Source organism: Ixodes scapularis, unplaced genomic scaffold (assembly GCF_016920785.2).
Source record: "Ixodes scapularis isolate PalLabHiFi unplaced genomic scaffold, ASM1692078v2 ptg000080l_1__unscaffolded, whole genome shotgun sequence".
NCBI classification, from domain to species: Eukaryota; Metazoa; Arthropoda; class Arachnida; order Ixodida; family Ixodidae; genus Ixodes; species Ixodes scapularis.
Genome location: NW_024609909.1, coordinates 815,744 through 827,099, shown reverse-complemented (window position 1 = coordinate 827,099; position 11,356 = coordinate 815,744). Strand labels below are relative to the sequence as shown.

Below are 11,356 nucleotides of genomic sequence, written 5' to 3'. Positions count from 1 at the left end.
TTCCTGAATCGTTCCTTTTTTTGGGTCGTTCGAAGCATTCCAGGTGACCGCCACGGAATTTCACGTCGATTTGAGGATGTTTTTAACTTCATATCCGAATGACCAAGGGGAGGCGTTTTATGGGGGGCAATCACAGAACGGATGACAAGTCTCTCGTCTTGCCGGAATGGCTTGCCGCAGAAGTGATGGAACGTCGTGTCCTACTTCGTGGTGAGCGGTCTTACTTTGGTCAGTCCTCGCACATGGGTGTATCCATCCTGATGCAGGGGCGTAGACTTCGGCATCTTGAAGCACCAACTCGCGCACCAGGTTTTCGCGAGCAAAACCAGCCACAGCAAATTCCCTTTTGCAACACAACATCTAGCAAGCAAGCCGTGCCCGCGACCACTACAAGCAATCCAGGAATCGAAACTGCGGGAGCAGGAACGATCAGTGGCCGTCAAGGACTGAGTCACGGGAGGAATGGAGGGTGGGGAAGACAGCAACTGAAGGCACAAGCGGGTAAGAAAATTAAGTTTGTCTCCGAGAGATGTTCCTCGGTAGGGCTGCTTGCTGCGCTTCAAGTTGAACAACAGACAACAACTCGTCCGTCGTTGATGGTTTGTCGGCGCTTGTAGCAGATGTTGGTCGTTGCAGTGGAACAGCATCAGTGACACAAAACTTAGTGCTGTCGCCGGACGAAAATCGGCGTTTGCCGCCCTAGTAGGACAACGCTATAAGAATTTTCTACTCAAAGTACACAAATCTATGCTATACATCCCTCGCGAGGCCTTTCCCAGAATTAGCAACACCTTCCCAGATAGACAATCATGGATGAACCCCTGGCCTCAATCCTGGCAATGTTACAGCACTGGAACGCGGGAACCGCAGATGCCTGTTCTGCTGCGGCTCACTAGCATGTCAGTCGAGGGAGACTCAAAGAACTCCAATTTGGGACGTTGGCACAAAAGCAACTTTTTCCCCCCTCTCCTTGAACTTCTAGAACGAGCCACACCGGGATCGAGACAATCAGCACAAGTACTACATGGTGGCTCCTATGACGCATCTTGTAACGCCTTCATCTTAACTGCCATTCTCCAGCAGTTCTTTTAGGCACAGTTTTCAGAAGGCAGTCAAAAGAGCATGCACAAGCTACGTCAGAGGTCCATGTGCAGTTCAAGGTCTTGCATCCAAGAAATATTTCTTGACAGTCGCCACATATGTTGACGAACACCAGTGTTGCAGGCAATCATCTGCCAAGAAGCCACACTTGATCATGCAGAGGCTTGCTTCCCAGAGGTTGATTGCGCAGAACCGCATGGTGCAGCTTGATCGTGCCCATCAACCAGGCCTTTGGCACATACCCTCTACTGTGTAGCATTGCAGATGCTTGAAGTAGACTGTAGACTGCCTGCCTGATGGGGAAAGAAAGACCAAGCAGTCAATCCAAGCCACTCTTGAACCAATGTGCAGAAAAGGAAATTTAAACATGGAGATATAAAACATGCTGTGTGCACGACAGATTGTAGGTCGGTATCCTTGTTTTGGGCGCGTCCCAATCAATCCATTGAATGGGAGTAGGGAACTCGCCCTATTAAAGGGCCCCCGAGAAGAAAAAAAAAAGTTTTTTTTTTAACAATCTAGTTAAAACACACTAATCAAAAAAAAATTTATGCGAAAAAAAATATTTTTTAGAGCAATATTGACGGCGCGAGACGCGATTTAGTCGGCAGTCGCGTCCTTACCACTTGTTTTCTCTCTTGGCATTTCAGGAGCGTGGAGGAGAGGTTGATCGCCTTCGCCTTTACGACCGAGATGGTCATTTTGGAATGACCCGTGATGTCACGGACTTCGCGAACAATTTCAATTAGATCTCTCGCAATCAATATTGCCCCATAAAATTTCTTTTTTTAACACATCTGTCCCAACCAGACCGCTTAAAAAAAATTTCTTTTTCTTTTCAGGGGTTCTTTAAGTTAGCCACAAAGTTACTTCCCAACCAGCAAGTTGTCCCTTGAAGTCCTGCTGCATGCTACCTAAGGAACAAAGTTGAAGATGGGAAATTTGGATCGGAATGTGCAACAATGCCTTCCAAGGGGAAAAGCATTGACGTGCATGCTCCGCCAAAGATACATTTCACCAAAATGTAATGAATTTATACCTACACTGCACCATACGGGAGTTTTCGTTTATAACTACCGAAACTAATAGTTCAGGCGTCGAAGTACTGCCAGATTGTTCCTGCAACATTGTGTGAATCGTTCAGAACTTCCGGTTATTGCTTAGAATAATGTGAGATTTGATTTGATTTACACAGCGAACATGACTTAGTTCTCGGATGTTTCGCGATATTTCTCATTGTACGTGGTATGTTCGGGCAGTCTAATTATCTCCGTTGAGTGCGCTTCTCACACCATGCACTGGTGCACTGCCGAGAAGCTACACCCGTGGAGTAGGCATTGCAATTCTGCTTGTGTCGCTTTGCCGCAGCGCAGCCATGTCTTAAAGGGGCACTAAAGTGCTTTTTGAGATCCTCGTTTTATTGTTATAACTCAATCAACGAGCACTAACCATCCTTAAAAAACAAAAATTACATTCATCTGCGGCCGATTTCCATACTAAAAAAATCAATCAAAATTCTCTACACTTAGCGTCAGCGCAGAATGGCAGATAGCGCTACCGAACCTTCGTGAATATGGTCGAACAACGGACGGCACGTGTCGGCTACTCGCGAGCGATGGAGTCCCCCGTGGACAAGCTGCCGACCAGTCGAGCTCGTCCACGAAGGAACCCATCGCTCGCGAGTGGCTGACACGCACCGTCCGTCGTTCGACCATATTCAGCAAGGTTCGGTAGCACCATCTGTTATTCTCTGACGATGGTAAGTGTCTGGAACTTTGATCACTTTCTTAAGATACGAATTTGCTGCAAATGAATGTAATTTCTGGTTTTTTAGGATGATTAGTGCTCGTAGATTGAGGTATGACCATAGAACGAGACTTTCAAAATACACTTTAGTGCCCCATTAAAAGGATACCGAACCGAAATTCGGATTTCGCAAAATAAGGATGCATGAGCGTTGAACAAAACGCTAGGAACTCCAAGACATGACTTGTACATCAGTATCTCAAACAGATGGCCGCACTTTTGAAAAAAAAAGTGCGGCCATCTGTGACGGTCTTTGACGTCGTTGTCCTCCGGCAGAATTGCAGAATGAGGGGAAGCAGCCTCGCTTCTCTCTTTCTCGCTTCAGTTCACTAGCTCGAAGGGACGTAGCAAGAAGGAGAGGGAATGGGAATCGTGACGTGACTTGTCTCATCGGCCGTGTTCACTCGCACACTTCTTTTCCAAAAATACAGCGATCGGTTAGAGATATCGCTGTATGAGTGTTGTTTTGGGGTTTTGCAGCGTCCCGCCTATCCGTCTACCCTTGTGTCCGAGCTCGAAGTTTCTGTTCACTATCCCTTTAAGGGTAAAAGCACTATTCCAGGGTGAAAGGTGGACAACAAAGCATGAATTAGAAAAATATATATATATGTGAAAGAAAAGGAAACTTGGTGAATGCTGATGTGATATTTACCTTGCAGTAAACTTTGCTAAATAAAAATATGGTTAGTCTGTATGATAAATTTGACACCTTGAAAATATTACACACAATTCCTTTATGTGGTTAGCATACTTATTTAATGAGGCTTGCTTATCCAAGGGGCTGATCAGTGAGTAAATAATAGAATCGTCCCCAGAGCCCGACCTGTATTTCTGGGGGCGTGCTGTGTAGTACGTCATTTATATATGTCAAGACTGACCCTAAAGCAGAACTGTGAGCTACAGCTGAATATGCTGGCAGAGGGTTTGCAACATTACCGCTGCTTTCCACACTTTGGCTTCAATTTGTTAGGTGGGAATCAATCCAGTTAGTTACTGCTGGTTCCATCCCAAATATTTTGATTCTGGCCTCAGGTCTCCAATGTGGCACTCAATAAGAGGCCAGATATGAGCCTACATATCATATAAACCTGCTCTCTGTCATTTAGTGCTAATGCAATGAGCTGTTTCCTAAGCTCTGCTCACCGCCAAGGTGACAGTGCCTGTGAGAGCTACATATTCACTGGGCTTATCGACGGCCTTCCTCTCGTCACCGGACCCTGCTCCTGGCGCGTGGATGTAGGCGGGGGTGTGTGATCAGATGGCAAATGATGGGCGTACAACTGGTCCAGCAAGCACGTAGCTTCCAATGCACCCTCAGCTTAGGGGTGAGCGGAGTATACCAGTTTTACGACTGTACATAGGCCAGGTCAGGAAATGAGATACATTTAATTCCCTCATGAGCTACAAAACAACGGAACTAAATAGCCATAAAACCTTTATCCATGACGACCCATAGGTTGCACCCGAAACGAAGGTGTGGGATGGCGATAGGTGATAACATTAAATGACAAAGCAGTACAACATCATGCTAGTGTTTAATATCTGTTAAAGTGGGTGGCAGTTCTGCAATAACCCACACATTAAATTGAGAAAACTGATTCGCAACTAGCAACATGGTTTTGTAGAAATCAAATATTGTTTGGAATTTTTGTGTGACGCTTGATGTCCCCAGTATTTAGGTTCATCAAAATTGAGTGCTGAAAAAACATTGATTCAAGGCTTTTACAGTACGTCTTTCCTTATTCCATTTCATTGAATGGCAGTGACAGCACCATAGGAATTGAACAAAGAGTGAAATCTGCCACCTTGTTGACAAACCTACCTGCTGAAGGTGGCCGCGAGATTCCCTTGTCACCACTTGGTCACTTGAATACAACGTTAACTATTGTATCTAGATGTACTGTGGCAGCAATGTTGTAGCTGTGATGCTCATCGGGCCAGGTCTCTTTTCAGATGTGCATATTCCCGTCGAAAAGTAGCCCATCGCCATGGCAGCTGGTATGACAAGAGTATAACTACATTAGCCAAAAAATTTAACAGTCAGACAAGCAAGTCTACATGCCACAAAATTCTACACATGGAGACTAAAAAAAAAGAAAGCAATGCAACAGTGTCTTTACAGGCCTGTGCATCTCAACTCTCTTCCCTAGCCCTGCGTTGACCAAGACGTGATGTGTGCATAGTTGCAAGTTCAGACAAAATGGGAAAATCTACCTACGTCGATCTCTATAGTTTGCATTGCAAAAGCAAACCATGTTTTTTTTATGTCGGCAGTGACAAGGTATAACACACGCATTACAACCATAATCTGATTTTCTTTTTCTTTTTTTAGAAAATAACAATTCTGTAAAGCAAACCCACGTTACAGCCTGTACCTAAGTGAGGTGACTTAAATTCTGGTTGCTCTCCTGAATGTCTATAATAAAGCACTATACACCTAGCTGTGCTAGAGCATTTCTTTTTCAGAGGCTACCAAGCAGCACAAAGCGAGTAAGGCACAGAACTTCCTTCAGTTGTCTAAGAACGGTGAATGAACCTCTCGCAGGGGTGAATGTGCACGAAAAAAAAGATTTAGAAATGTTTAACAATGAGTGCGGGCCGGATGTAGGTAATACGACAGATGTATAATTTATGACGCCATCTGAGCGTATGTACAGTCAGCACGGAATGAAACCCGAACGCCACAACGTATGGCAATCGACACAGGCTGCTCGACCTGGAGGGCCCCTGAGAACTAATGAAAATGCCCTGGGGTGCCAGGGTGCGTGTCCTACTAAGCTGTGCTCGACCCTCGACCACCGGCGAAACACGGAAGTCCCAGATACGTCGCGCGAGGGTCGAGCACATCTTAGTAGGACCTGCACCCTCGCTCCAAGGCACATTTTCATTAGTTCTCAGGGGCCCTCTAGTGGAGCAGCCTGTGACGATGGTTTCATTCTGTGCCGACTGTACAATGTCTAGACATGCGAATTTGCTGTCCCGGCAAACGTGTTCCCCACTGCTTTATTCTGAGCGACGATTGCTACTCAATAACGTCACTGCAGCGTGGTGGTTTCAGACAGTGCTGTGTCATTAGCTATTTTCAGACGTTGGATACTTAGCAGCAGACGGAAAAACTACTGTCGCAACTTCTACATCCATTTAGCCCAACTAGCTGACTAGATAAAATCATAACTAGGGATGTCGCAAACCTGCCGAGATTGCAGGAGTTAAGGTTTGAATTTGAAAAGTTTGCAAATTTCAAACCCTGCTGTGTTTCGAATTTGAAAAGTTTGATAATGTAAAGTTTCTGAAAGTTCAAGTTTGAAGATTTCAACTCTCTTTACAGATTGAGTATGAAAAGTTTGAAAATTTCGAATTTCTTTGCTATTTATGTTCGAAGAGTTCAAATTTAGGTTTGTGAATCTCAAGGTACAAGATCAAATATCACAATTTAAAATAAAGTTTTTAAGGGCTCATCTGGAAAAAACCTGAAAGTGCTACAAAGTTGACTAAAAACGCTGCACGTTTTATTTTGTGCCATAAACGCTACTTTCTTCTCTGTACCGGGTTCTTAGGATACTTCTCGTTATTTACTATGATTTATGAAACAAGCCTTGAGTTGGTTGGACGGTTTAGCGACAAGACTTGAGGCGGTCTGGTATGCATCAGGAATTGCTACCTCTTTGCAAACTGGAAGCAATGCGATTGAATACCCCTAAATGAGATGCTGGCCTGAGACAACGAAATACGCAAGATGATGCGTGCAGACAAAGTCGCCAAGGCAAGACATCTTGCTTCACGAAAGTTTGTAGTTGCTGTGGACGTTAATTTCCAGTGGGATGGCCCGTGGGGCAGAGAAAACACTGCACGCAGGGACAGCACCCGACAGAGCTCAAGGTCAAGAAGCATGCAACCAGCCAAGCTCGCAGGTCCCCTGGCCCCCCAAGATACACCTGATCAGGTAATGACCGGTCGTGCATCAGGCTCACTACACTGCCGGTTTCTTTGGCACCTCAGTGGCTCCAAGGCAAGGCACCGGCCTACAGACACCAGGTGGCGGATTCTAATCCCGGCCCAAGTGCCCGCAATTTGACAAAGGCTTATTGCCAAGAAGGTCGTGCAATCAAGCTTTCTGTTGCACGTCAAATGATCCCCAGGTGTTCCAAATTAATCCTCAGTCGTCTGCTGAGGTGTTCTGAATGCCCGTCGTCTGCTTGGCTTGCAAAACCCTCAGATTTGATTCTGCATAGCTGGTTCTTCGTGCTTTCCTTCTTAGAAAAATAAGAAAACAAGTGGAGATATTAGTCGCTTTTAAAATGCAACTGGATAATGACGATAATGGATCGAGTGCCTATCCAGTGTTGCCTCTTACGAATCGGTGTCACTTTCAGTGCACGCCTTTCCCCAACCAGCCACAACACGAGGAGATTGGGCAACTTGCATTCAAAAACAGCCAGGGTTATGAACAACCATGGATGAAGAAAGAATAAAACAATTAAAACAGGGACAACACAGCCACGTCTTTCAACTAGCAACAGACGAGTAAACTTTCCACAGCGAGCAGCCAACTATATCCAGGAGGGAAAGGGGGGAGAAGGGGAGATAAAAAACGCAAAGTGCAAATCAGAGAGGTGGGTTTATCTCGAATTTTAGAAATTCAACCTCAGTTTTCGTCAGCAGGAGGGAAGGGTTTGACACGTTTTTACAGCAGCAGGGAGATCATAGAGTCATTCGCCATGAACACAGCAAAAAAACAATGTGCCTTCATCGGATTTCAAACCTGCAGACAAGGGACCTAAAGTTTACTTTGGGGCAACCTACGCAGTCTTACACGGTACGACCTACAGGTACGAGGCCAGCCGCCACTACAAGCGAGTCGTTGGTAGCACCACCACATCTTTGCGTTTATAATATTTAAGACCTTATACGATTAAAGTTTCATCACACTTCGTCAAATTTCTGTTCAGAAGTTCGAAATTCGTCAAAATTCTGTATGTTTCACTTTGAACAATTTTTCCCCTTGAAGTGGAAACCTCAAAGATTATTTTTCGGTTTCATTCCAGAATGAAAAAAAATTATTATGTTTCGGTGTGATTCTGGTTTGCACACGAATAAGTTTTTTTCTGATGTTTGGTTTTCTTTTCCGTTCAATGCCCTGGTGCCCAACAGCTCATTACTCCTCAAAACCTTAATCCTTTTTTTTTTCCTTTATGAAGAGTTTAGTGTTATCTTTCCATGCCACTGCAGAAAACAGAGAGAGGGAAGCCCTGAGCGACAGTCTCGAGATTACGAGTCACAAATATTCTTTTTAATGTTGGGACCTTCTTTGTCGTGTTTCTGTAAACTCCGGAAAAACATAAATACCTTGGTGCTTTAAGATTCGAAATACAATAATATAAACAATGGCTCAAAAGAAACGATCATCTTCAATGTTATCGTATTTGTATTGTAGATAATAAACTTTTTGTCACTGGCCCGTCAGGCGTTCTAATTTCAGGGAATTGGGTGCAAAATGTAAGAAAATAAGAGGTGCATCGCGCAAAAGGTCTCCATATCAACACAAATCTTTAGTAGAGTTGACAAATACAACGTCGTTCGTGTGGCACCGTCGAACAATTCTATTCGATCCTAACGTTTGGTTCCCTTGTGTAGCTTCCAATATTCCCTTTTTTCAAGGCCGCTTAAGATGATGAAAATGCCCCGTGATCCATGCTTTAAGGAATATCTTCTGATATATGCACAAGAAATCTTCGTGAATCGTGAATACATACCGTTGTGTTGCAGCGGGCGACCTGCTCAGATTCAAATCACTTCACTCCCAAATGTATTTCCAGCTCTAATTAGATAGAAGGGCACGCTACAGTTTTATTTATAGCATGTCGACTTTTCAGAAATCACAGTGTCGAATTATAGTGGTGTAAGAGCTTACAGCTAAATCCAGTAACGTTGAATGCTGCTAACTTGACCACCGCAGCGTCAACTGGTCGCAGCCATTTTGCTTGTTGTCGATTTCTTTTCTGTTCGTTCGTAGTTGTTAGTTCCGTTAACGTTAAGTTAACGTATTAAAACATTAAACAAATTATAATAAATAATAAATTACAATTGTAGTTAAATGTTTTGTTTTGGTTTACATATAACGAACGTAATAAATAACCAAAGTTGATGTGCGAAACTTTCTGCAACATCATACACTTCAAACATTAGAATAACTGTCATGGCTGCGCCCATCGTCTGTCGGCTACACCACGATGGAAGAAGCATTTCGTTTCTTCCACTGTGGGCTACACCAAGGAGGGCTACATGAACCTACGTCGCCTGCGGACTGCGTCCCTTGGCAAGTTTGCTCCTATTGCTTATTTAGACGCTATGCTCCGATATATGTGAAACATTTTGATGTAACCTTTGGGTACGAGCATCAAGTTTGATTTTAGCCATATAATGAGTACAGAAACAATCGTGGTGCGCATTTTGCCATGCCGATCAAAAACAAATACCCAAATAGCAGGCTGCCAGCCTTGATATGATTAAACTTCAGAATTTGTTGCGGAGTTTCTAACGGGTAGAAAGAGATCGGTATAGCCCCGTTTGATTTCATGTTGCTGAAGGCAGATTTCGAGGCAGTGACACATTTTAATTCTAATTTCTTTGCACAAGAGATTGGTGCGTACACGACAACGCGCAAGGCTAGGCAGAAAGGTTGCAACCCTGACGCATCTGTGACTGCTAGCCGGCCACCGTGTACGCTCGAGCCAGTACATCGATCGTATTCAATTTTCCAGGATAGAAGAATATACATAATTAATTAGGTGACATGTACGATGACACTAGTATCTCAGACCAAATTACTTGAAGACATGCTTATCCAGGTGTCAGTTTTGTTATCAGTGCCTAACCCACGTTTGCAGGTCTCATATCTGTGTTTGTAGACTTTGTATACATGCCTTGCTGGGACTGGACATTTCATTGAACGCCGTTTCGTCGAACGCCGTTTCGTCGAACGCCGTTTCATCAAAGCCGTTCCATCGAATGCCGTTTCATTGAACGCCGTTTCATTGAACGCCGTTTCATTGAACGCCGTTTCATTGAAGCCGTTTCATCGACCGCTGTTTTATCGAACGCCGTCTTATCGAACGCCATGGTGGCAGTCTCGCTTCCTGAAGCTGGTCGGAAGTGCCCATCCCAGGTTCTGGAAGTTTTTGACTTGCATCGCCACAGAACATCAACTGACGGAAGACAAGCTGGAGGCAATGCTGAGTTCCCAAAAGCCTCCTCGCCAGAAGATGGCCATAGCGGCAAGGGATGAGAAGGTCCGCCTCTTTTATGAGAACCGACGGACCATGGCTGTGGGGAACTTTTTGAGAGCAATTGCTCATCATTTGAAACGGTGAATGGCTGTCGCACGAACACATGAAATGGTCTGGACATTAAAAAACCTGACGATGAAATGGGTGAATGACACGAAAATGCACTCGATCCGTGCATAAAAGAACATATTTCACACATTTTATTTAAAAGACATTCAATGAAACTCTCGTCAGCGATTCGGTGAAACGGCGTTCGATGAAACATCCATTTTTTCGATGAAACAGCGTTTGACGAAACGGTGTTCGATGAAACGGCGTTCGATGAAATGTCCGGGAACCATGCCTTGCACGGGGCGTCATATGGCACCGTACCAGCTGCCATTGCTGCACCGTACCTTGTGCAGCATACATTTCGCACCATTCAATTTGTTTCTCTCGGCAAGCCTTGCCCAGAAGACAAATTTGATGGTGTCAAATGTATGCTGCAGAAGGTACAGAAACAGGCGCATGGTATGGACCAATGGCGGCTCATGTGAGGTCAATGCAAGCCATGTATACCTGGGCGCATCTGTGAACTCAGAGAGAGGAGGGAAGGGAAACGCACCATTTTTGGGGGCTCTCTCGTCCACTCAGTCACTCAGACAGGATTGCTTTGGCTTGACTACCTCCGTTATTCTCACGGCTTGGCTTCATAATTGTTATGCCTCATCACTGTGCAGCTGTAGGTTGAGCAAATAGTAGCAAAAATGGTTCAAAAGAAAATTTTGATAAGGTTTCAGCAGCCTTTTGTGGGTGGTGCTCGAAAGCACCCAATGTGAAGCACCCTGCCCCTTTTGCCCTGCTTTCAAAAGCTCGTGTTTCAGAAGCCTATGACGCGAATCCCCCGTGTCAGCTGGCCGGGTTCTCAATGTGATAGCGGGACATTCTGCTTTTACCCAGAAGACAGCTGGCCGGGGTCACACTGCTCATACATCATACAAAAGACAGTCTGCACACGCAAGTCACCACAGTATCTGTGGTTCGAATGTTGCATGCTAAGTTTCTCCTTGAACCCATTGCCAGGCTGCATTCGAAGCATGGATCGCACGGTGACTTGCCCTCAAATCTGTATGCAGGCTGTCTTTTGTATGATGTATAAGCAGTATGACCCCAGCTTAACGTAA

At 44.8% G+C, this 11,356-nt stretch overlaps 1 long non-coding RNA gene across 1 annotated transcript; it reads right to left on the bottom strand.

Annotated features, from left to right (window-relative positions):
- Positions 1-1,171: 1,171 nt before the first annotated feature.
- On the bottom strand, positions 1,172-8,735 carry LOC120849516. Its single transcript, XR_005717945.2, has 3 exons — positions 8,661-8,735; positions 4,730-4,902; positions 1,172-1,394 (listed from the first exon to the last, which is right to left on the bottom strand). It is a non-coding gene; the product is annotated as an uncharacterized LOC120849516 (long non-coding RNA).
- Between the last annotated feature and the right edge of the window lie 2,621 nt (positions 8,736-11,356).